Source organism: Rhipicephalus microplus, unplaced genomic scaffold, assembly GCF_043290135.1.
Source record: "Rhipicephalus microplus isolate Deutch F79 unplaced genomic scaffold, USDA_Rmic scaffold_59, whole genome shotgun sequence".
Classification (NCBI taxonomy): Eukaryota; Metazoa; Arthropoda; class Arachnida; order Ixodida; family Ixodidae; genus Rhipicephalus; species Rhipicephalus microplus.
In genome coordinates, this window is record NW_027464632.1 from 1,216,841 (window position 1) to 1,240,882 (window position 24,042).

The 24,042-nt window shown below is 52.9% G+C and overlaps 3 non-coding genes across 3 annotated transcripts; all 3 read left to right on the plus strand.

Moving 5' to 3' along the window:
• The first annotated feature begins 3,900 nt into the window (after positions 1-3,900).
• On the plus strand, positions 3,901-3,974 carry TRNAN-GUU (transfer RNA asparagine (anticodon GUU)). Its single transcript has one exon. It is a non-coding gene; the product is annotated as a tRNA-Asn (tRNA).
• A 6,986-nt stretch (positions 3,975-10,960) lies between these two features.
• On the plus strand, positions 10,961-11,034 carry TRNAN-GUU (transfer RNA asparagine (anticodon GUU)). Its single transcript has one exon. It is a non-coding gene; the product is annotated as a tRNA-Asn (tRNA).
• An 8,313-nt stretch (positions 11,035-19,347) lies between these two features.
• On the plus strand, positions 19,348-19,421 carry TRNAN-GUU (transfer RNA asparagine (anticodon GUU)). Its single transcript has one exon. It is a non-coding gene; the product is annotated as a tRNA-Asn (tRNA).
• Positions 19,422-24,042: the final 4,621 nt, after the last annotated feature.

Below are 24,042 nucleotides of genomic sequence, written 5' to 3' on the forward strand. Positions count from 1 at the left end.
GCGGCGCTTTTTTTTTCTTTGGGCTGATAGCTCCGAAGAAATGTTCTGATGGTGGTGAGAGTGGAGCACGACTGTCTCCGTGGCGCAGTTGGCTAGCGCTATCGGCTGTTAACCGAAAGGTTGGAGGTTCGAGCCCTCCCGGGAGTGGTGTGTTGCTTTTTTTTCTTTGGGCTGATAGCTTTAAAGATATGTTCTGATGGTGGCTAGAGTCGAGCAGGACTGTCTCCGTGGCGCAATTGGCTAGCGCGTTCGGCTGTTAACCGAAAAGTTGGAGGTTCGAGCACACCCGGTGGTGGTGCGGGCTTTTTTCTATTGGCTGATAGCTTTGAAGATATGTTCTGATGGTGGTGAGAGTGAAGCAGGACTGTCTCCATGGCGCAATTGGCTAGCGCGATCGACTGTTAACCGAAAGGTTGGAGGTTCGAGCCCACCCGGTGGTGGTGCGGCGCTTTTTTTTTTGGGCTGATAGCTTTGAAGATATGTTCTGATGGTGGTGAGAGTGGAGCAGGACTGTCTCCGTGGCGCAATTGGCTAGCGCGATCGGCTGTTAACTGAAAGCTTGGAGTTTCGAGCCCACCCGGTAGTGGTGCGGCGCTTTTTTTTCTTTGAGCTGATAGCTTTGAAGATATGTTCTGATGGTGGTGAGAGTAGAGCAGGACTGTCTCCGTGGCGCAATTGGCTAGCGCGATCGGCTGTTAACCGAAAAGTTGGAGTTTCGAGCCCACCCGGGGACGGTGTGTCGCTTTTTTTTTCTTTGCGCTGATTGCTTAGAAGATATGTTCTAATGGCGGTGAGAGTGGAGCACGCCTGTCTCCGTGACGCAATTGGCTATCGCGATCGGCTGTTAGCCGAAAGGTTGGAGGTTCGAGCCCTCCTGGGAGTGGTGTGTTGCTTTTTTCTTTGCGCTGATAACTTTAGAGACATGTTCTCACAGTGGTCAGATCTGAGCACGACTGCCTCCGTGGCGCAATTGGCCAGCATGTTCGGCTGTTAACCGAAAATTTGGAGGTTTGAGCCCTCCCGGGAGTGGTGTGTTGCTTTTTTTGCGCTGATAGCTTTGAAGATATGTTCTAATGGTGGTGAGAGTGGAGCACGACTGTCTCCGTGGCCCAATTGGCTAGCGCGATCCACTGTTAACGTAAAGGTTGGAGGTTCGAGCCCACCAGGTGTTGGTGCGGCGCTTTTTTTTCTTTGGGCTGATAGCTCTGAAGAAATGTTCTGACGGTGGTGAGCGTGGAGCACGACTGTCTCCGTGGCGCCATTGGCTAGCGCGATCGGCTGTTAGCCGAAAGGTTGGAGGTTCGAGCCCACCCGGTGGTGGTGCGGCGCTTTTTTTTCTTTGGGCTGATAGCTCCGAAGAAATGTTCTGATGGTGGTGAGAGTGGAGCACGACTGTCTCCGTGGCGCAATTGGCTAGCGCTATCGGCTGTTAACCGAAAGGTTGGAGGTTCGAGCCCTCCCGGGAGTGGTGTGATGCTTTTTTTTTCTTTGGGCTGATAGCTTTAAAGATATGTTCTGATGGTGGCTAGAGTGGAGCAGGACTGTCTCCGTGGCGCAATTGGCTAGCGCGTTCGGCCGTTAACCGAAAGGTTGGAGGTTCGAGCACACCCGGTGGTGGTGCGGGCTTTTTTCTATGGGCTGATAGCTTTGAAGATATGTTCTGATGGTGGTGAGAGTGAAGCAGGACTGTCTCCGTGGCGCAATTGGCTAGCGCGATCGACTGTTAACCGAAAGGATGGAGGTTCGAGCCCACCCGGGGACGGTGTGTCGCTTTTTTTTCTTTGCGCTGATTGCTTTGAAGATATGTTCTAATGGTGGTGAGAGTGGAGCACGACTGTCTCCGTGACGCAATTGGCTAGCGCTATCGGCTGTTAACAGAAAGGATGGAGGTTCGAGCCCGGCCGGGGGTGGTGCGGCGCTTTTTTTTCTTTGGGCTGATAGCTTTGAAGATATGTTCTGATGTTGGTGAGAGTGGAGCACGACTGTCTCCATGGCGCAGTTGGCGAGCGCGATCGGCTGTTAACCGAAAGGTTGGAGGTTAGAGCCCACCCGGTGGTAGTGCGGCGCTTTTTTTTTCTTTGGGCTGATAGCTTTGAAGATATCTTCTGATGGTGGTGAGAGTGGAGCATGACTGTCTCCGTGGCGCAATTGGCTAGAGCGATCGGCTGTTAGCCGAAAGGTTGGAGGTTGGAGCCCACCCGGGGGGGAGGTGCGGCGCTTTTTTTCTTTGGGCTGATAGCTTTGAAGATATGTTCTGATGGTGATGAAAGTGGAGCACGACTGTCTCCGTGGCGCAAATGGCTAGCGCGATCGGCTGTTAGCCGAAAGGTTGGAGGTTCGAGCCCACCCGGGGGTGGTGCGGCGCTTTTTTTTTTTGGGCTGATAGCTTTGAAGTTATGTTCTGATGGTGGTGAGAGTGTAGCAGGACTGTCTCCGTGGCGCAATTGGCTTTCGCGATCGGCTGGTAACCGAGAGGTTGGAGGTTTGAGCCCACCCGGGGACGGTGTGTCGCGTTTTTTTTCGCTGATAGCTTTGAAGATATGTTCTGATGGTGGTGAGAGTGGAGCACGACTGAGTCCGTGGCGCAATTGGCTAGCGCGATCTGCTGTTGACCGAAAGGTTGGAGGTTCGAGCCCAGCCGGTGGTGGTGTGGGCTTATTTTTCTATGGCCTGATAGCTTTGAAGATATGTTCTGTTGGTGGTGAGAGTGAAGCAGGACTGTCTCCGTGGCGCAATTGGCTAGCGCGATCGACTGTTAACCAAAAGGTTTGAGGTTCGAGCCCACCCGGTGGTGGTGCGGCGCTTTTTTTCTTTGGGCTGATAGCTTTGAAGATATGTTCTGATGGTGGTGAGAGTAGAGCAGGACTGTCTCCGTGGCGCAATTGGCTAGCGCGATCGGCTGTTAACCGAAAGCTTGGAGTTTCGAGCCCACCCGGTAGTGGCGCGGCGCTTTTTTTTCTTTGAGCTGATAGCTTTGAAGTTATGTTCTGATGGTGGTGAGAGTGGAGCAGGACTATCTCCGTGGCGCAGTTGGCTAGCGCGATCGGCTGTTAACCGAAAGGTTGGAGTTTCGAGCCCACCCGTGGACGGTGTGTCGCTTTTTTTTCTTTGCGCTGGTAGCTTTGAAGATATGTTCTGATGGTTGTGAGAGTGAAGCACGACTGTCTACGTGGCGCAATTGGCTAGCGCGATCGGCTGTTAACAGAAAGGATGGAGGTTCGAGCCCACCCGGGGGTGGTGCGCCGCTTTTTTTTCTTTGGGCTGACAGCTTTGAAGATATGTTCTGATGTTAGTGAGAGTGGAGAATGACTGTCTCCATGGCGCAATTGGCTAGCGCGATCGGGTGTTAGACGAAAGGTTGGAGGTTCGAGCCCACCCGGAGTGGTGCGGCGCTCTTTTTCTTTGGACTGATAGCTTTGAAGATATGTTCTGATGGTGGTGAGAGTATAGCAGGACTGTCTCCGTGGCGCAATTGTCCAGCGCGATCGGCTGTTAGCCGAGAGGTTGGAGGTTTGAGCCCACCCGGCGACGGTGTGTCGCTTTTTTTTTCTTTTCGCTGACAGCTTTGAAGATATGTTCTGATGGTGGTGAGAGTGGAGCACGACTGTCTCCGTGGCGCAATTGGCCTGCGCGATCTGCTGTTGACCGAAAGGTTGCAGGTTCGAGCCCACCCGGTGGTGGTGCGGCGCTTCTTTTTCTTTGGGCTGATAGTTGTGAAGAAATGTTCGGACGGTGGTGAGAGTGGAGCTGGACTGTCTCCGTTGCGCAATTGGCTAGCGTGATCGGCTGTTAACCGAAAGCTTGGAGTTTCGAGCCCACTGGGGACGGTGTGTCGCTTTTTTTCTTTGGACTGATAGCTTTGAAGATATGTTCTGATGGTGGTGAGAGTATAGCAGGACTGTCTCCGTGGCGCAATCGGCTAGCGCGATCGGCTGTTAACCGAGAGGTTGGAGGTTTGAGCCCACCCGGGGACGGTGTGTCGCTTTTTTTTCTTTTCGCTGATAGCTTTGAAGATATGTTCTAATGGTGGTGAGAGTGGAGCACGACTGTCTCCGTGGCCCAATTGGCTAGCGCGATCCGCTGTTAACGTAAAGGTTGGAGGTTCGAGCCCGCCAAGTGGTGGTGCGGCGCTTTTTTTTCTTTGGGCTGATAGCTCTGAAGAAATGTTCTGACGGTGATGAGCGTGGAGCAGGACTGTCTCCGTGGCGCCATTGGCTAGCGCAATCGGCTGTTAACCGAAAGGTTGGAGGTTCGAGCCCTCCCGGGAGTGGTGTGTTGCTTTTTTTTCTTTGGGCTGATAGATTTAAAGATATGTTCTGATGATGGCTAGAGTGCAGCAGGACTGTCTCCGTGGCGCAATTGGCTAGCGCGTTCGGCCGTTAACCGAAAGGTTGAAGGTTCGAGCACACCCGGTGGTGGTGCTGGCTTTTTTCTATGGGCTGATAGCTTTGAAGATATGTTCTGATGGTGGTGAGAGTATAGCAGGACTGTCTCCGTGGCGCAATCGGCTAGCGCGATCGGCTGTTAACCGAGAGGTTGGAGGTTTGAGCCCACCCGCGGACGGTGTGTCGCTTTTTTTTCTTTTCGCTGATAGCTTTGAAGATATGTTCTGATGGTGGTGAGAGTGGAGCACGACTGTCTCTGTGGCGCAAATGGCTAGCGCGATCTGCTGTTGACTGAAAGGTTGGAGATTCGAGCCCGCCTGGTGGTGGTGCGGCGCTTGTTTTTTTGGGCTGATAGCTCTGAAGAAATGTCCTGGCGGTGGTGAGAGTGGAGCACGACTGTCTCCGTGGCGCAGTTGGCTAGCGCGATTTGCAGTTAACCGAAAAGTTGGAGGTTCGAGCCCACCCGGTTTGGTGCGGCACTTTTTTTCTTTGGGCTGATAGCTTTGAAGATATGTTCTGATGGTGGTGAGAGTAAAGCAGGACTGGCTCCATGGCGCAATTTGCTAGCGCGATCGGCTGTTAAGCGAAAGGTTGGAGGTTCGAGCCCTCCTGGGAGTGGTGTGTTGCTTTTTTCTTTGCGCTGATAACTTTAGAGACATGTTCTCACGGTGGTCAGATCTGAGCACGACTGTCTCCGTGGCGCAATTGGCCTGCACGTTCGGCTGTTAACCGAAAAATAGGAGGTTTGAGCCCTCCCGGGAGTGGTGTGTTGCTTTTTTCTTTGCACTGATAGCTTTGAAGATATGTTCTAATGGTGGTGAGAGTGGAGCACGACTGTCTCCGTGGCCCAATTGGCTAGCGCGATCCGCTGTTAACGTAAAGGTTGGAGGTTCGAGCCCACCAGGTGGTGGTGCGGCGCTTTTTTTTTCTTTGGGCTGATAGCTCCGAAGAAATGTTCTGATGGTGGTGAGAGTGGAGCACGACTGTCTCCGTGGCGCAATTGGCTAGCGCTATCGGCTGTTAACCGAAAGGTTGGAGGTTCGAGCCCTCCCGGGAGTGGTGTGTTGCTTTTTTTTTCTTTGGGCTGATAGCTTTAAAGATATGTTCTGATGGTGGCTAGAGTCGAGCAGGTCTGTCTCCGTGGCGCAATTGGCTAGCGCGTTCAGCCGTTAACCGAAAAGTTGGAGGTTCGAGCACACCCGGTGGTGGTGCGGGCTTTTTTCTATGGGCTGATAGCTTTGAAGATATGTTCTGATGGTGGTGAGAGTGAAGCAGGACTGTCTCCGTGGCGCAATTGGCTAGCGCGATCGACTGTTAACCGAAAGGTTGGAGGTTCGAGCCCACCCGGTGGTGGTGCGGCGCTTTTTTTCTTTGGGCTGATAGCTTTGAAGATATGTTCTGATGGTGGTGAGAGTGGAGCAGGACTGTCTCCGTGGCGCAATTGGCTAGCGCGATCGGCTGTTAACTGAAAGCTTGGAGTTTCGAGCCCACCCGGTAGTGGTGCGGCGCTTTTTTTTCTTTGAGCTGATAGCTTTGAAGATATGTTCAGATGGTGGTGAGAGTAGAGCACGACTGTCTCCGTGGCGCAGTTGGCTAGCGCGATTTGCAGTTAACCGAAAAGTTGGAGGTTCGAGCCCACCCGGTTTGGTGCGGCACTTTTTTTCCTTGGGCTGATAGCTTTGAAGATATGTTCTGATGGTGGTGAGAGTAAAGCAGGACTGGCTCCATGGCGCAATTTGCTAGCGCGATCGGCTGTTAAGCGAAAGGTTGGAGGTTCGAGCCCTCCTGGGAGTGGTGTGTTGCTTTTTTCTTTGCGCTGATAACTTTAGAGACATGTTCTCACGGTGGTCAGATCTGAGCACGACTGTCTCCGTGGCGCAATTGGCCTGCACGTTCGGCTGTTAACCGAAAAATAGGAGGTTTGAGCCCTCCCAGGAGTGGTGTGTTGCTTTTTTCTTTGGGCTGATAGCTTTAAAGATATGTTCTGATGGTGGCTAGAGTCGAGCAGGACTGTCTCCGTGGCGCAATTGGCTAGCGCGTTCGGCTGTTAACCGAAAAGTTGGAGGTTCGAGCACACCCGGTGGTGGTGCGGGCTTTTTTCTATGGGCTGATAGCTTTGAAGATATGTTCTGATGGTGGTGAGAGTGAAGCAGGACTGTCTCCGTGGCGCAATTGGCTAGCGCGATCGACTGTTAACCGAAAGGTTGGAGGTTCGAGCCCACCCGGTGGTGGTGCGGCGCTTTTTTCTTTGGGCTGATAGCTTTGAAGATATGTTCTGATGGTGGTGAGAGTGGAGCAGGACTGTCTCCGTGGCGCAATTGGCTAGCGCGATCGGCTGTTAACTGAAAGCTTGGAGTTTCGAGCCCACCCGGTAGTGGTGCGGCGCTTTTTTTTCTTTGAGCTGATAGCTTTGAAGATATGTTCTGATGGTGGTGAGAGTAGAGCAGGACTGTCTCCGTGGCGCAATTGGCTAGCGCGATCGGCTGTTAACCGAAAAGTTGGAGTTTCGAGCCCACCCGGGGACGGTGTGTCGCTTTTTTTTTCTTTGCGCTGATTGCTTAGAAGATATGTTCTAATGGTGGTGAGAGTGGAGCACGCCTGTCTCCGTGACGAAATTGGCTATCGCGATCGGCTGTTAGCCGAAAGGTTGGAGGTTCGAGCCCTCCTGGGAGTGGTGTGTTGCTTTTTTCTTTGCGCTGATAACTTTAGAGACATGTTCTCACAGTGGTCAGATCTGAGCACGACTGCCTCCGTGGCGCAATTGGCCAGCATGTTCGGCTGTTAACCGAAAATTTGGAGGTTTGAGCCCTCCCGGGAGTGGTGTGTTGCTTTTTTTGCGCTGATAGCTTTGAAGATATGTTCTAATGGTGGTGAGAGTGGAGCACGACTGTCTCCGTGGCCCAATTGGCTAGCGCGATCCACTGTTAACGTAAAGGTTGGAGGTTCGAGCCCACCAGGTGTTGGTGCGGCGCTTTTTTTCTTTGGGCTGATAGCTCTGAAGAAATGTTCTGACGGTGGTGAGCGTGGAGCACGACTGTCTCCGTGGCGCCATTGGCTAGCGCGATCGGCTGTTAACCGAAAGGTTGGAGGTTCGAGCCCACCCGGTGGTGGTGCGGCGCTTTTTTTTCTTTGGGCTGATAGCTCCGAAGAAATGTTCTGATGGTGGTGAGAGTGGAGCACGACTGTCTCTGTGGCGCAATTGGCTAGCGCTATCGGCTGTTAACCGAAAGGTTGGAGGTTCGAGCCCTCCCGGGAGTGGTGTGTTGCTTTTTTTTTCTTTGGGCTGATAGCTTTAAAGATATGTTCTGATGGTGGCTAGAGTGGAGCAGGACTGTCTCCGTGGCGCAATTGGCTAGCGCGTTCGGCCGTTAACCGAAAGGTTGGAGGTTCGAGCACACCCGGTGGTGGTGCGGGCTTTTTTCTATGGGCTGATAGCTTTGAAGATATGGTCTGATGGTGGTGAGAGTGAAGCAGGACTGTCTCCGTGGCGCAATTGGCTAGCGCGATCGACTGTTAACCGAAAGGTTGGAGTTTCGAGCCCACCCGGGGACGGTGTGTCGCTTTTTTTCTTTGCGCTGATTGCTTTGAAGATATGTTCTAATGGTGGTGAGAGTGGAGCACGACTGTCTCCGTGACGCAATTGGCTAGCGCTATCGGCTGTTAACAGAAAGGATGGAGGTTCGAGCCCGGCCGGGGGTGGTGCGGCGCTTTTTTTTCTTTGGGCTGATAGCTTTGAAGATATGTTCTGATGTTGGTGAGAGTGGAGCACGACTGTCTCCATGGCGCAGTTGGCGAGCGCGATCGGCTGTTAACCGAAAGGTTGGAGGTTAGAGCCCACCCGGTGGTAGTGCGGCGCTTTTTTTTTCTTTGGGCTGATAGCTTTGAAGATATGTTCTGATGGTGGTGAGAGTGGAGCATGACTGTCTCCGTGGCGCAATTGGCTAGAGCGATCGGCTGTTAGCCGAAAGGTTGGAGGTTGGAGCCCACCTGGGGGGGGGGTGCGGCGCTTTTTTTCTTTGGGCTGATAGCTTTGAAGATATGTTCTGATGGTGATGAAAGTGGAGCACGACTGTCTCCGTGGCGCAAATGGCTAGCGCGATCGGCTGTTAGCCGAAAGGTTGGAGGTTCGAGCCCACCCGGGGGTGGTGCGGCGCTTTTTTTCTTTGGGCTGATAGCTTTGAAGTTATGTTCTGATGGTGGTTAGAGTGTAGCAGGACTGTCTCCGTGGCGCAATTGGCTTTCGCGATCGGCTGGTAACCGAGAGGTTGGAGGTTTGAGCCCACCCGGGGACGGTGTGTCGCGTTTTTTTTCGCTGATAGCTTTGAAGATATGTTCTGATGGTGGTGAGAGTGGAGCACGACTGAGTCCGTGGCGCAATTGGCTAGCGCGATCTGCTGTTGACCGAAAGGTTGGAGGTTCGAGCCCAGCCGGTGGTGGTGTGGGCTTATTTTTCTATGGCCTGATAGCTTTGAAGATATGTTCTGTTGGTGGTGAGAGTGAAGCAGGACTGTCTCCGTGGCGCAATTGGCTAGCGCGATCGACTGTTAACCAAAAGGTTTGAGGTTCGAGCCCACCCGGTGGTGGTGCGGCGCTTTTTTTCTTTGGGCTGATAGCTTTGAAGATATGTTCTGATGGTGGTGAGAGTAGAGCAGGACTGTCTCCGTGGCGCAATTGGCTAGCGCGATCGGCTGTTAACCGAAAGCTTGGAGTTTCGAGCCCACCCGGTAGTGGCGCGGCGCTTTTTTTTCTTTGAGCTGATAGCTTTGAAGTTATGTTCTGATGGTGGTGAGAGTGGAGCAGGACTATCTCCGTGGCGCAATTGGCTAGCGCGATCGGCGGTTAACCGAAAGGTTGGAGTTTCGAGCCCACCCGTGGACGGTGTGTCGCTTTTTTTTCTTTGCGCTGGTAGCTTTGAAGATATGTTCTGATGGTTGTGAGAGTGAAGCACGTCTGTCTACGTGGCGCAATTGGCTAGCGCAATCGGCTGTTAACAGAAAGGATGGAGGTTCGAGCCCACCCGGGGGTGGTGCGCCGCTTTTTTTTCTTTGGGCTGACAGCTTTGAAGATATGTTCTGATGTTAGTGAGAGTGGAGAATGACTGTCTCCATGGCGCAATTGGCTAGCGCGATCGGGTGTTAGACGAAAGGTTGGAGGTTCGAGCCCACCCGGAGTGGTGCGGCGCTCTTTTTCTTTGGACTGATAGCTTTGAAGATATGTTCTGATGGTGGTGAGAGTATAGCAGGACTGTCTCCGTGGCGCAATTGTCCAGCGCGATCGGCTGTTAGCCGAGAGGTTGGAGGTTTGAGCCCACCCGGCGACGGTGTGTCGCTTTTTTTTCTTTTCGCTGACAGCTTTGAAGATATGTTCTGATGGTGGTGAGAGTGGAGCACGACTGTCTCCGTGGCGCAATTGGCCTGCGCGATCTGCTGTTGACCGAAAGGTTGCAGGTTCGAGCCCACCCGGTGGTGGTGCGGCGCTTCTTTTTCTTTGGGCTGATAGTTGTGAAGAAATGTTCGGACGGTGGTGAGAGTGGAGCACGACTGTCTCCGTGGCGCAGTTGGCTAGCGCGATTTGCAGGTAACCAAAAAGTTGGAGGTTCGAGCCCACCCGGTGGTGGTGCGGCACTTTTTTTTTCTTTGGGCTGATAGCTTCGAAGATATGTTCTGATGGTATTGAGAGTGGAGCACGACTCTCTCCGTGGCGCAATTGGCTAGCGCGATCGGCTGTTAACCAAAAGGTTGGAGGTTCGAGCCCACCCGGTGGTGGTGTGGGCTTATTTTTCTATGGGCTGATAGCTTTGAAGATATGTTCTGATGGTGGTGAGAGTGAAGCAGGACTGTCTCCGTGGCGCAATTGGCTAGCGCGATCGACTGTTAACAAAAATGTTTGAGGTTCGAGCCCACCCGGTGGTGGTGCGGCGCTTTTTTTCTTTGGGCTGATAGCTTTGAAGATATGTTCTGATGGTGGTGAGAGTAGAGCAGGACTGTCTCCGTGGCGCAATTGGCTAGCGCGAACGGCTGTTAACCGAAAGCTTGGAGTTTCGAGCCCACCCGGTAGCGGCGCGGCGCTTTTTTTTCTTTGAGCTGATAGCTTTGAAGATATGTTCTGATGGGGGTGAGAGTGGAGCAGGACTGTCTCCGTGGCGCAATTGGCTAGCGCGATCGGCTGTTAACCGAAAGGTTGGAGTTTCGAGCCCACCCGGGGACGGTGTGTCGCTTTTTTTTCTTTGCGCTGATAGCTTTGAAGATATGTTCTGATGTTAGTGAGAGTGGAGCACGACTGTCTCCATGGCGCAATTGGCGAGCGCGATCGGCTGTTAACCGAAAGGTTGGAGGTTCGAGCCCACCCGGTGGTAGTGCGGCGCTTTTTTTTCTTTGGGCTGATAGCTTTGAAGATATGTTCTGATGGTGGTGAGAGTGGAGCTGGACTGTCTCCGTTGCGCAATTGGCTAGCGTGATCGGCTGTTAACCGAAAGCTTGGAGCTTCGAGCCCACTGGGGACGGTGTGTCGCTTTTTTTCTTTGGACTGATAGCTTTGAAGATATGTTCTGATGGTGGTGAGAGTATAGCAGGACGGTCTCCGTGGCGCAATCGGCTAGCGCGATCGGCTGTTAACCGAGAGGTTGGAGGTTTGAGCCCACCCGGGGACGGTGTGTCGCTTTTTTTTCTTTTCGCTGATAGCTTTGAAGATATGTTCTAATGGTGGTGAGAGTGGAGCACGACTGTCTCCGTGGCCCAATTGGCTAGCGCGATCCGCTGTTAACGTAAAGGTTGGAGGTTCGAGCCCGCCAAGTGGTGGTGCGGCGCTTTTTTTTCTTTGGGCTGATAGCTCTGAAGAAATGTTCTGACGGTGATGAGCGTGGAGCAGGACTGTCTCCGTGGCGCCATTGGCTAGGGCAATCGGCTGTTAACCGAAAGGTTGGAGGTTCGAGCCCTCCCGGGAGTGGTGTGTTGCTTTTTTTTCTTTGGGCTGATAGATTTAAAGATATGTTCTGATGATGGCTAGAGTGCAGCAGGACTGTCTCCGTGGCGCAATTGGCTAGCGCGTTCGGCCGTTAACCGAAAGGTTGAAGGTTCGAGCACACCCGGTGGTGGTGCTGGCTTTTTTCTATGGGCTGATAGCTTTGAAGATATGTTCTGATGGTGGTGAGAGTGAAGCAGGACTGTCTCCGTGGCGCAATTGGCTAGCGCGGTCGACTGTTAACCGAAAGGTTGGAGGTTCGAGCCCACCCGGTGGTGGTGCGGCGCTTTTTTTCTTTGGGCTGATAGCTTTGAAGATATGTTCTGATGGTGGTGAGAGTGGAGCAGAACTGTCTCCGTGGCGCAATTGGCTAGCGCGATCGGCTGTTAACTGAAAGCTTGGAGTTTCGAGCCCACCCGGTAGCGGCGCGGCGCTTTTTTTTCTTTGAGCTGATAGCTTTGAAGATATGTTCTGATGGGGGTGAGAGTGGAGCAGGACTGTCTCCGTGGCGCAATTGGCTAGCGCGATCGGCTGGTAACCGAAAGGTTGGAGTTTCGAGCCCACCCGGGGGTGGTGCGCCGCTTTTTTTCTTTGGGCTGATAGCTTTGAAGATATGTTCTGATGTTAGTGAGAGTGGAGCACGACTGTCTCCATGGCGCAATTGGCGAGCGCGATCGGCTGTTAACCGAAAGGTTGGAGGTTCGAGCCCACCCGGTGGTAGTGCGGCGCTTTTTTTTCTTTGGGCTGATAGCTCCGAAGAAATGTTCTGATGGTGGTGAGAGTGGAGCACGACTGTCTCCGTGGCGCAATTGGCTAGCGCTATCGGCTGTTAACCGAAAGGTTGGAGGTTCGAGCCCTCCCGGGAGTGGTGTGTTGCTTTTTTTTTCTTTGGGCTGATAGCTTTAAAGATATGTTCTGATGGTGGCTAGAGTCGAGCAGGTCTGTCTCCGTGGCGCAATTGGCTAGCGCGTTCGGCCGTTAACCGAAAAGTTGGAGGTTCGAGCACACCCGGTGGTGGTGCGGGCTTTTTTCTATGGGCTGATAGCTTTGAAGATATGTTCTGATGGTGGTGAGAGTGAAGCAGGACTGTCTCCGTGGCGCAATTGGCTAGCGCGATCGACTGTTAACCGAAAGGTTGGAGGTTCGAGCCCACCCGGTGGTGGTGTGTCGCTTTTTTTTCTTTTCGCTGATAGCTTTGAAGATATGTTCTGATGGTGGTGAGAGTGGAGCACGACTGTCTCTGTGGCGCAAATGGCTAGCGCGATCTGCTGTTGACTGAAAGGTTGGAGATTCGAGCCCGCCTGGTGGTGGTGCGGCGCTTGTTTTTTTGGGCTGATAGCTCTGAAGAAATGTCCTGGCGGTGGTGAGAGTGGAGCACGACTGTCTCCGTGGCGCAGTTGGCTAGCGCGATTTGCAGTTAACCGAAAAGTTGGAGGTTCGAGCCCACCCGGTTTGGTGCGGCACTTTTTTTCTTTGGGCTGATAGCTTTGAAGATATGTTCTGATGGTGGTGAGAGTAAAGCAGGACTGGCTCCATGGCGCAATTTGCTAGCGCGATCGGCTGTTAAGCGAAAGGTTGGAGGTTCGAGCCCTCCTGGGAGTGGTGTGTTGCTTTTTTCTTTGCGCTGATAACTTTAGAGACATGTTCTCACGGTGGTCAGATCTGAGCACGACTGTCTCCGTGGCGCAATTGGCCTGCACGTTCGGCTGTTAACCGAAAAATAGGAGGTTTGAGCCCTCCCGGGAGTGGTGTGTTGCTTTTTTCTTTGCACTGATAGCTTTGAAGATATGTTCTAATGGTGGTGAGAGTGGAGCACGACTGTCTCCGTGGCCCAATTGGCTAGCGCGATCCGCTGTTAACGTAAAGGTTGGAGGTTCGAGCCCACCAGGTGGTGGTGCGGCGCTTTTTTTTTCTTTGGGCTGATAGCTCCGAAGAAATGTTCTGATGGTGGTGAGAGTGGAGCACGACTGTCTCCGTGGCGCAATTGGCTAGCGCTATCGGCTGTTAACCGAAAGGTTGGAGGTTCGAGCCCTCCCGGGAGTGGTGTGTTGCTTTTTTTTCTTTGGGCTGATAGCTTTAAAGATATGTTCTGATGGTGGCTAGAGTCGAGCAGGTCTGTCTCCGTGGCGCAATTGGCTAGCGCGTTCGGCCGTTAACCGAAAAGTTGGAGGTTCGAGCACACCCGGTGGTGGTGCGGGCTTTTTTCTATGGGCTGATAGCTTTGAAGATATGTTCTGATGGTGGTGAGAGTGAAGCAGGACTGTCTCCGTGGCGCAATTGGCTAGCGCGATCGACTGTTAACCGAAAGCTTGGAGGTTCGAGCCCACCCGGTGGTGGTGCGGCGCTTTTTTTCTTTGGGCTGATAGCTTTGAAGATATGTTCTGATGGTGGTGAGAGTGGAGCAGGACTGTCTCCGTGGCGCAATTGGCTAGCGCGATCGGCTGTTAACTGAAAGCTTGGAGTTTCGAGCCCACCCGGTAGTGGTGCGGCGCTTTTTTTTCTTTGAGCTGATAGCTTTGAAGATATGTTCAGATGGTGGTGAGAGTAGAGCACGACTGTCTCCGTGGCGCAGTTGGCTAGCGCGATTTGCAGTTAACCGAAAAGTTGGAGGTTCGAGCCCACCCGGTTTGGTGCGGCACTTTTTTTCCTTGGGCTGATAGCTTTGAAGATATGTTCTGATGGTGGTGAGAGTAAAGCAGGACTGGCTCCATGGCGCAATTTGCTAGCGCGATCGGCTGTTAAGCGAAAGGTTGGAGGTTCGAGCCCTCCTGGGAGTGGTGTGTTGCTTTTTTCTTTGCGCTGATAACTTTAGAGACATGTTCTCACGGTGGTCAGATCTGAGCACGACTGTCTCCGTGGCGCAATTGGCCTGCACGTTCGGCTGTTAACCGAAAAATAGAGGTTTGAGCCCTCCCAGGAGTGGTGTGTTGCTTTTTTCTTTGCACTGATAGCTTTGAAGATATGTTCTAATGGTGGTGAGAGTGGAGCACGACTGTCTCCGTGGCCCAATTGGCTAGCGCGATCCGCTGTTAACGTAAAGGTTGGAGGTTCGAGCACACCAGGTGGTGGTGCGGCGCTTTTTTTTCTTTGGGCTGATAGCTCTGAAGAAATGTTCTGACGGTGGTGAGCGTGGAGCACGACTGTCTCCGTGGCGCCATTGGCTAGCGCGATCTGCTGTTAACCGAAAGGTTGGAGGTTCGAGCCCACCCGGTGCGGCGCTTTTTTTTTCTTTGGGCTGATAGCTCCGAAGAAATGTTCTGATGGTGGTGAGAGTGGAGCACGACTGTCTCCGTGGCGCAATTGGCTAGCGCTATCGGCTGTTAACCGAAAGGTTGGAGGTTCGAGCCCTCCCGGGAGTGCTGTGTTGCTTTTTTTTCTTTGGGCTGATAGCTTTAAAGATATGTTCTGATGGTGGCTAGAGTCGAGCAGGACTGTCTCCGTGGCGCAATTGGCTAGCGCGTTCAGCTGTTAACCGAAAAGTTGGAGGTTCGAGCACACCCGGTGGTGGTGCGGGCTTTTTTCTATGGGCTGATAGCTTTGAAGATATGTTCTGATGGTGGTGAGAGTGAAGCAGGACTGTCTCCGTGGCGCAATTGGCTAGCGCGATCGACTGTTAACCGAAAGGTTGGAGGTTCGAGCCCACCCGGTGGTGGTGCGGCGCTTTTTTCTTTGGGCTGATAGCTTTGAAGATATGTTCTGATGGTGGTGAGAGTGGAGCAGGACTGTCTCCGTGGCGCAATTGGCTAGCGCGATCGGCTGTTAACTGAAAGCTTGGAGTTTCGAGCCCACCCGGTAGTGGTGCGGCGCTTTTTTTTCTTTGAGCTGATAGCTTTGAAGATATGTTCTGATGGTGGTGAGAGTAGAGCAGGACTGTCTCCGTGGCGCAATTGGCTAGCGCGATCGGGTGTTAACCGAAAAGTTGGAGTTTCGAGCCCACCCGGGGACGGTGTGTCGCTTTTTTTTTCTTTGCGCTGATTGCTTAGAAGATATGTTCTAATGGTGGTGAGAGTGGAGCACGCCTGTCTCCGTGACGCAATTGGCTATCGCGATCGGCTGTTAGCCGAAAGGTTGGAGGTTCGAGCCCTCCTGGGAGTGGTGTGTTGCTTTTTTCTTTGCGCTGATAACTTTAGAGACATGTTCTCACAGTGGTAAGATCTGAGCACGACTGCCTCCGTGGCGCAATTGGCCAGCATGTTCGGCTGTTAACCGAAAATTTGGAGGTTTGAGCCCTCCCGGGAGTGGTGTGTTGCTTTTTTTTGCGCTGATAGCTTTGAAGATATGTTCTAATGGTGGTGAGAGTGGAGCACGACTGTCTCCGTGGCCCAATTGGCTAGCGCGATCCACTGTTAACGTAAAGGTTGGAGGTTCGAGCCCACCAGGTGTTGGTGCGGCGCTTTTTTTTCTTTGGGCTGATAGCTCTGAAGAAATGTTCTGACGGTGGTGAGCGTGGAGCACGACTGTCTCCGTGGCGCCATTGGCTAGCGCGATCGGCTGTTAACCGAAAGGTTGGAGGTTCGAGCCCACCCGGTGGTGGTGCGGCGCTTTTTTTTCTTTGGGCTGATAGCTCCGAAGAAATGTTCTGATGGTGGTGAGAGTGGAGCACGACTGTCTCCGTGGCGCAATTGGCTAGCGCTATCGGCTGTTAACCGAAAGGTTGGAGGTTCGAGCCCTCCCGGGAGTGGTGTGTTGCTTTTTTTTTCTTTGGGCTGATAGCTTTAAAGATATGTTCTGATGGTGACTAGAGTGGAGCAGGACTGTCTCCGTGGCGCAATTGGCTAGCGCGTTCGGCCGTTAACCGAAAGGTTGGAGGTTCGAGCACACCCGGTGGTGGTGCGGGCTTTTTTCTATGGGCTGATAGCTTTGAAGATATGTTCTGATGGTGGTGAGAGTGAAGCAGGACTGTCTCCGTGGCGCAATTGGCTAGCGCGATCGACTGTTAACCGAAAGGTTGGAGTTTCGAGCCCACCCGGGGACGGTGTGTCGCTTTTTTTCTTTGCGCTGATTGCTTTGAAGATATGTTCTAATGGTGGTGAGAGTGGAGCACGACTGTCTCCGTGACGCAATTGGCTAGCGCTATCGGCTGTTAACAGAAAGGATGGAGGTTCGAGCCCGGCCGGGGGTGGTGCGGCGCTTTTTTTTTCTTTGGGCTGATAGCTTTGAAGATATGTTCTGATGTTGGTGAGAGTGGAGCACGACTGTCTCCATGGCGCAGTTGGCGAGCGCGATCGGCTGTTAACCGAAAGGTTGGAGGTTAGAGCCCACCCGGTGGTAGTGCGGCGCTTTTTTTTTCTTTGGGCTGATAGCTTTGAAGATATGTTCTGATGGTGGTGAGAGTGGAGCATGACTGTCTCCGTGGCGCAATTGGCTAGAGCGATCGGCTGTTAGCCGAAAGGTTGGAGGTTGGAGCCCACCCGGGGGGGGGGGGTGCGGCGCTTTTTTTCTTTGGGCTGATAGCTTTGAAGATATGTTCTGATGGTGATGAAAGTGGAGCACGACTGTCTCCGTGGCGCAAATGGCTAGCGCGATCGGCTGTTAGCCGAAAGGTTGGAGGTTCGAGCCCACCCGGGGGTGGTGCGGCGCTTTTTTTCTTTGGGCTGATAGCTTTGAAGTTATGTTCTGATGGTGGTTAGAGTGTAGCAGGACTGTCTCCGTGGCGCAATTGGCTTTCGCGATCGGCTGGTAACCGAGAGGTTGGAGGTTTGAGCCCACCCGGGGACGGTGTGTCGCGTTTTTTTTCGCTGATAGCTTTGAAGATATGTTCTGATGGTGGTGAGAGTGGAGCACGACTGAGTCCGTGGCGCTATTGGCTAGCGCGATCTGCTGTTGACCGAAAGGTTGGAGGTTCGAGCCCAGCCGGTGGTGGTGTGGGCTTATTTTTCTATGGCCTGATAGCTTTGAAGATATGTTCTGTTGGTGGTGAGAGTGAAGCAGGACTGTCTCCGTGGCGCAATTGGCTAGCGCGATCGACTGTTAACCAAAAGGTTTGAGGTTCGAGCCCACCCGGTGGTGGTGCGGCGCTTTTTTTCTTTGGGCTGATAGCTTTGAAGATATGTTCTGATGGTGGTGAGAGTAGAGCAGGACTGTCTCCGTGGCGCAATTGGCTAGCGCGATCGGCTGTTAACCGAAAGCTTGGAGTTTCGAGCCCACCCGGTAGTGGCGCGGCGCTTTTTTTTCTTTGAGCTGATAGCTTTGAAGTTATGTTCTGATGGTGGTGAGAGTGGAGCAGGACTATCTCCGTGGCGCAATTGGCTAGCGCGATCGGCTGTTAACCGAAAGGTTGGAGTTTCGAGCCCACCCGTGGACGGTGTGTCGCTTTTTTTTCTTTGCGCTGGTAGCTTTGAAGATATGTTCTGATGGTTGTGAGAGTGAAGCACGACTGTCTACGTGGCGCAATTGGCTAGCGCGATCGGCTGTTAACAGAAAGGATGGAGGTTCGAGCCCACCCGGGGGTGGTGCGCCGCTTTTTTTTCTTTGGGCTGACAGCTTTGAAGATATGTTCTGATGTTAGTGAGAGTGGAGAATGACTGTCTCCATGGCGCAATTGGCTAGCGCGATCGGGTGTTAGACGAAAGGTTGGAGGTTCGAGCCCACCCGGAGTGGTGCGGCGCTCTTTTTCTTTGGACTGATAGCTTTGAAGATATGTTCTGATGGTGGTGAGAGTATAGCAGGACTGTCTCCGTGGCGCAATTGTCCAGCGCGATCGGCTGTTAGCCGAGAGGTTGGAGGTTTGAGCCCACCCGGCGACGGTGTGTCGCTTTTTTTTTCTTTTCGCTGACAGCTTTGAAGATATGTTCTGATGGTGGTGAGAGTGGAGCACGACTGTCTCCGTGGCGCAATTGGCCTGCGCGATCTGCTGTTGACCGAAAGGTTGCAGGTTCGAGCCCACCCGGTGGTGGTGCGGCGCTTCTTTTTCTTTGGGCTGATAGTTGTGAAGAAATGTTCGGACGGTGGTGAGAGTGGAGCACGACTGTCTCCGTGGCGCAGTTGGCTAGCGCGATTTGCAGGTAACCAAAAAGTTGGAGGTTCGAGCCCACCCGGTGGTGGTGCGGCACTTTTTTTTTCTTTGGGCTGATAGCTTCGAAGATATGTTCTGATGGTATTGAGAGTGGAGCACGACTCTCTCCGTGGCGCAATTGGCTAGCGCGATCGGCTGTTAACCAAAAGGTTGGAGGTCCGAGCCCACCCGGTGGTGGTGTGGGCTTATTTTTCTATGGGCTGATACCTTTGAAGATATTTTCTGATGGTGGTGAGAGTGAAGCAGGACTGTCTCCGTGGCGCAATTGGCTAGCGCGATCGACTGTTAACAAAAATGTTTGAGGTTCGAGCCCACCCGGTGGTGGTGCGGCGCTTTTTTTCTTTGGGCTTATAGCTTTGAAGATATGTTCTGATGGTGGTGAGAGTAGAGCAGGACTGTCTCCGTGGCGCAATTGGCTAGCGCGATCGGCTGTTAACCGAAAGCTTGGAGTTTCGAGCCCACCCGGTAGCGGCGCGGCGCTTTTTTTTCTTTGAGCTGATAGCTTTGAAGACATGTTCTGATGGGGGTGAGAGTGGAGCAGGACTGTCTCCGTGGCGCAATTGGCTAGCGCGATCGGCTGTTAACCGAAAGGTTGGAGTTTCGAGCCCACCCGGGGACGGTGTGTCGCTTTTTTTTCTTTGCGCTGATAGCTTTGAAGATATGTTCTGATGTTAGTGAGAGTGGAGCACGACTGTCTCCATGGCGCAATTGGCGAGCGCGATCGGCTGTTAACCGAAAGGTTGGAGGTTCGAGCCCACCCGGTGGTAGCGCGGCGCTTTTTTTTCTTTGGGCTGATAGCTTGGAAGATATGTTCTGATGGTGGTGAGAGTGGAGCTGGACTGTCTCCGTTGCGCAATTGGCTAGCGTGATCGGCTGTTAACCGAAAGCTTGGAGTTTCGAGCCCACTGGGGACGGTGTGTCGCTTTTTTTCTTTGGACTGATAGCTTTGAAGATATGTTCTGATGGTGGTGAGAGTATAGCAGGACGGTCTCCGTGGCGCAATCGGCTAGCGCGATCGGCTGTTAACCGAGAGGTTGGAGGTTTGAGCCCACCCGGGGACGGTGTGTCGCTTTTTTTTCTTTTCGCTGATAGCTTTGAAGATATGTTCTAATGGTGGTGAGAGTGGAGCACGACTGTCTCCGTGGCCCAATTGGCTAGCGCGATCCGCTGTTAACGTAAAGGTTGGAGGTTCGAGCCCGCCAAGTGGTGGTGCGGCGCTTTTTTTTCTTTGGGCTGATAGCTCTGAAGAAATGTTCTGACGGTGATGAGCGTGGAGCAGGACTGTCTCCGTGGCGCCATTGGCTAGCGCAATCGGCTGTTAACCGAAAGGTTGGAGGTTCGAGCCCTCCCGGGAGTGGTGTGTTGCTTTTTTTCTTTGGGCTGATAGATTTAAAGATATGTTCTGATGATGGCTAGAGTGCAGCAGGACTGTCTCCGTGGCGCAATTGGCTAGCGCGTTCGGCCGTTAACCGAAAGGTTGAAGGTTCGAGCACACCCGGTGGTGGTGCTGGCTTTTTTCTATGGGCTGATAGCTTTGAAGATATGTTCTGATGGTGGTGAGAGTGAAGCAGGACTGTCTCCGTGGCGCAATTGGCTAGCGCGGTCGACTGTTAACCGAAAGGTTGGAGGTTCGAGCCCACCCGGTGGTGGTGCGGCGCTTTTTTTCTTTGGGCTGATAGCTTTGAAGATATGTTCTGATGGTGGTGAGAGTGGAGCAGAACTGTCTCCGTGGCGCAATTGGCTAGCGCGATCGGCTGTTAACTGAAAGCTTGGAGTTTCGAGCCCACCCGGTAGCGGCGCGGCGCTTTTTTTTCTTTGAGCTGATAGCTTTGAAGATATGTTCTGATGGGGGTGAGAGTGGAGCAGGACTGTCTCCGTGGCGCAATTGGCTAGCGCGATCGGCTGGTAACCGAAAGGTTGGAGTTTCGAGCCCACCCGGGGGTGGTGCGCCGCTTTTTTTCTTTGGGCTGATAGCTTTGAAGATATGTTCTGATGTTAGTGAGAGTGGAGCACGACTGTCTCCATGGCGCAATTGGCGAGCGCGATCGGCTGTTAACCGAAAGGTTGGAGGTTCGAGCCCACCCGGTGGTAGTGCGGCGCTTTTTTTTCTTTGGGCTGATAGCTCCGAAGAAATGTTCTGATGGTGGTGAGAGTGGAGCACGACTGTCTCCGTGGCGCAATTGGCTAGCGCTATCGGCTGTTAACCGAAAGGTTGGAGGTTCGAGCCCTCCCGGGAGTGGTGTGTTGCTTTTTTTTTCTTTGGGCTGATAGCTTTAAAGATATGTTCTGATGGTGGCTAGAGTCGAGCAGGTCTGTCTCCGTGGCGCAATTGGCTAGCGCGTTCGGCCGTTAACCGAAAAGTTGGAGGTTCGAGCACACCCGGTGGTGGTGCGGGCTTTTTTCTATGGGCTGATAGCTTTGAAGATATGTTCTGATGGTGGTGAGAGTGAAGCAGGACTGTCTCCGTGGCGCAATTGGCTAGCGCGATCGACTGTTAACCGAAAGGTTGGAGGTTCGAGCCCACCCGGTGGTGGTGTGTCGCTTTTTTTTCTTTTCGCTGATAGCTTTGAAGATATGTTCTGATGGTGGTGAGAGTGGAGCACGACTGTCTCTGTGGCGCAAATGGCTAGCGCGATCTGCTGTTGACTGAAAGGTTGGAGATTCGAGCCCGCCTGGTGGTGGTGCGGCGCTTGTTTTTTTGGGCTGATAGCTCTGAAGAAATGTCCTGGCGGTGGTGAGAGTGGAGCACGACTGTCTCCGTGGCGCAGTTGGCTAGCGCGATTTGCAGTTAACCGAAAAGTTGGAGGTTCGAGCCCACCCGGTTTGGTGCGGCACTTTTTTTCTTTGGGCTGATAGCTTTGAAGATATGTTCTGATGGTGGTGAGAGTAAAGCAGGACTGGCTCCATGGCGCAATTTGCTAGCGCGATCGGCTGTTAAGCGAAAGGTTGGAGGTTCGAGCCCTCCTGGGAGTGGTGTGTTGCTTTTTTCTTTGCGCTGATAACTTTAGAGACATGTTCTCACGGTGGTCAGATCTGAGCACGACTGTCTCCGTGGCGCAATTGGCCTGCACGTTCGGCTGTTAACCGAAAAATAGGAGGTTTGAGCCCTCCCGGGAGTGGTGTGTTGCTTTTTTCTTTGCACTGATAGCTTTGAAGATATGTTCTAATGGTGGTGAGAGTGGAGCACGACTGTCTCCGTGGCCCAATTGGCTAGCGCGATCCGCTGTTAACGTAAAGGTTGGAGGTTCGAGCCCACCAGGTGGTGGTGCGGCGCTTTTTTTTTCTTTGGGCTGATAGCTCCGAAGAAATGTTCTGATGGTGGTGAGAGTGGAGCACGACTGTCTCCGTGGCGCAATTGGCTAGCGCTATCGGCTGTTAACCGAAAGGTTGGAGGTTCGAGCCCTCCCGGGAGTGGTGTGTTGCTTTTTTTTCTTTGGGCTGATAGCTTTAAAGATATGTTCTGATGGTGGCTAGAGTCGAGCAGGTCTGTCTCCGTGGCGCAATTGGCTAGCGCGTTCGGCCGTTAACCGAAAAGTTGGAGGTTCGAGCACACCCGGTGGTGGTGCGGGCTTTTTTCTATGGGCTGATAGCTTTGAAGATATGTTCTGATGGTGGTGAGAGTGAAGCAGGACTGTCTCCGTGGCGCAATTGGCTAGCGCGATCGACTGTTAACCGAAAGCTTGGAGGTTCGAGCCCACCCGGTGGTGGTGCGGCGCTTTTTTTCTTTGGGCTGATAGCTTTGAAGATATGTTCTGATGGTGGTGAGAGTGGAGCAGGACTGTCTCCGTGGCGCAATTGGCTAGCGCGATCGGCTGTTAACTGAAAGCTTGGAGTTTCGAGCCCACCCGGTAGTGGTGCGGCGCTTTTTTTTCTTTGAGCTGATAGCTTTGAAGATATGTTCAGATGGTGGTGAGAGTAGAGCACGACTGTCTCCGTGGCGCAGTTGGCTAGCGCGATTTGCAGTTAACCGAAAAGTTGGAGGTTCGAGCCCACCCGGTTTGGTGCGGCACTTTTTTTCCTTGGGCTGATAGCTTTGAAGATATGTTCTGATGGTGGTGAGAGTAAAGCAGGACTGGCTCCATGGCGCAATTTGCTAGCGCGATCGGCTGTTAAGCGAAAGGTTGGAGGTTCGAGCCCTCCTGGGAGTGGTGTGTTGCTTTTTTCTTTGCGCTGATAACTTTAGAGACATGTTCTCACGGTGGTCAGATCTGAGCACGACTGTCTCCGTGGCGCAATTGGCCTGCACGTTCGGCTGTTAACCGAAAAATAGAGGTTTGAGCCCTCCCAGGAGTGGTGTGTTGCTTTTTTCTTTGCACTGATAGCTTTGAAGATATGTTCTAATGGTGGTGAGAGTGGAGCACGACTGTCTCCGTGGCCCAATTGGCTAGCGCGATCCGCTGTTAACGTAAAGGTTGGAGGTTCGAGCACACCAGGTGGTGGTGCGGCGCTTTTTTTTCTTTGGGCTGATAGCTCTGAAGAAATGTTCTGACGGTGGTGAGCGTGGAGCACGACTGTCTCCGTGGCGCCATTGGCTAGCGCGATCTGCTGTTAACCGAAAGGTTGGAGGTTCGAGCCCACCCGGTGCGGCGCTTTTTTTTTCTTTGGGCTGATAGCTCCGAAGAAATGTTCTGATGGTGGTGAGAGTGGAGCACGACTGTCTCCGTGGCGCAATTGGCTAGCGCTATCGGCTGTTAACCGAAAGGTTGGAGGTTCGAGCCCTCCCGGGAGTGCTGTGTTGCTTTTTTTTCTTTGGGCTGATAGCTTTAAAGATATGTTCTGATGGTGGCTAGAGTCGAGCAGGACTGTCTCCGTGGCGCAATTGGCTAGCGCGTTCAGCTGTTAACCGAAAAGTTGGAGGTTCGAGCACACCCGGTGGTGGTGCGGGCTTTTTTCTATGGGCTGATAGCTTTGAAGATATGTTCTGATGGTGGTGAGAGTGAAGCAGGACTGTCTCCGTGGCGCAATTGGCTAGCGCGATCGACTGTTAACCGAAAGGTTGGAGGTTCGAGCCCACCCGGTGGTGGTGCGGCGCTTTTTTCTTTGGGCTGATAGCTTTGAAGATATGTTCTGATGGTGGTGAGAGTGGAGCAGGACTGTCTCCGTGGCGCAATTGGCTAGCGCGATCGGCTGTTAACTGAAAGCTTGGAGTTTCGAGCCCACCCGGTAGTGGTGCGGCGCTTTTTTTTCTTTGAGCTGATAGCTTTGAAGATATGTTCTGATGGTGGTGAGAGTAGAGCAGGACTGTCTCCGTGGCGCAATTGGCTAGCGCGATCGGGTGTTAACCGAAAAGTTGGAGTTTCGAGCCCACCCGGGGACGGTGTGTCGCTTTTTTTTTCTTTGCGCTGATTGCTTAGAAGATATGTTCTAATGGTGGTGAGAGTGGAGCACGCCTGTCTCCGTGACGCAATTGGCTATCGCGATCGGCTGTTAGCCGAAAGGTTGGAGGTTCGAGCCCTCCTGGGAGTGGTGTGTTGCTTTTTTCTTTGCGCTGATAACTTTAGAGACATGTTCTCACAGTGGTAAGATCTGAGCACGACTGCCTCCGTGGCGCAATTGGCCAGCATGTTCGGCTGTTAACCGAAAATTTGGAGGTTTGAGCCCTCCCGGGAGTGGTGTGTTGCTTTTTTTTGCGCTGATAGCTTTGAAGATATGTTCTAATGGTGGTGAGAGTGGAGCACGACT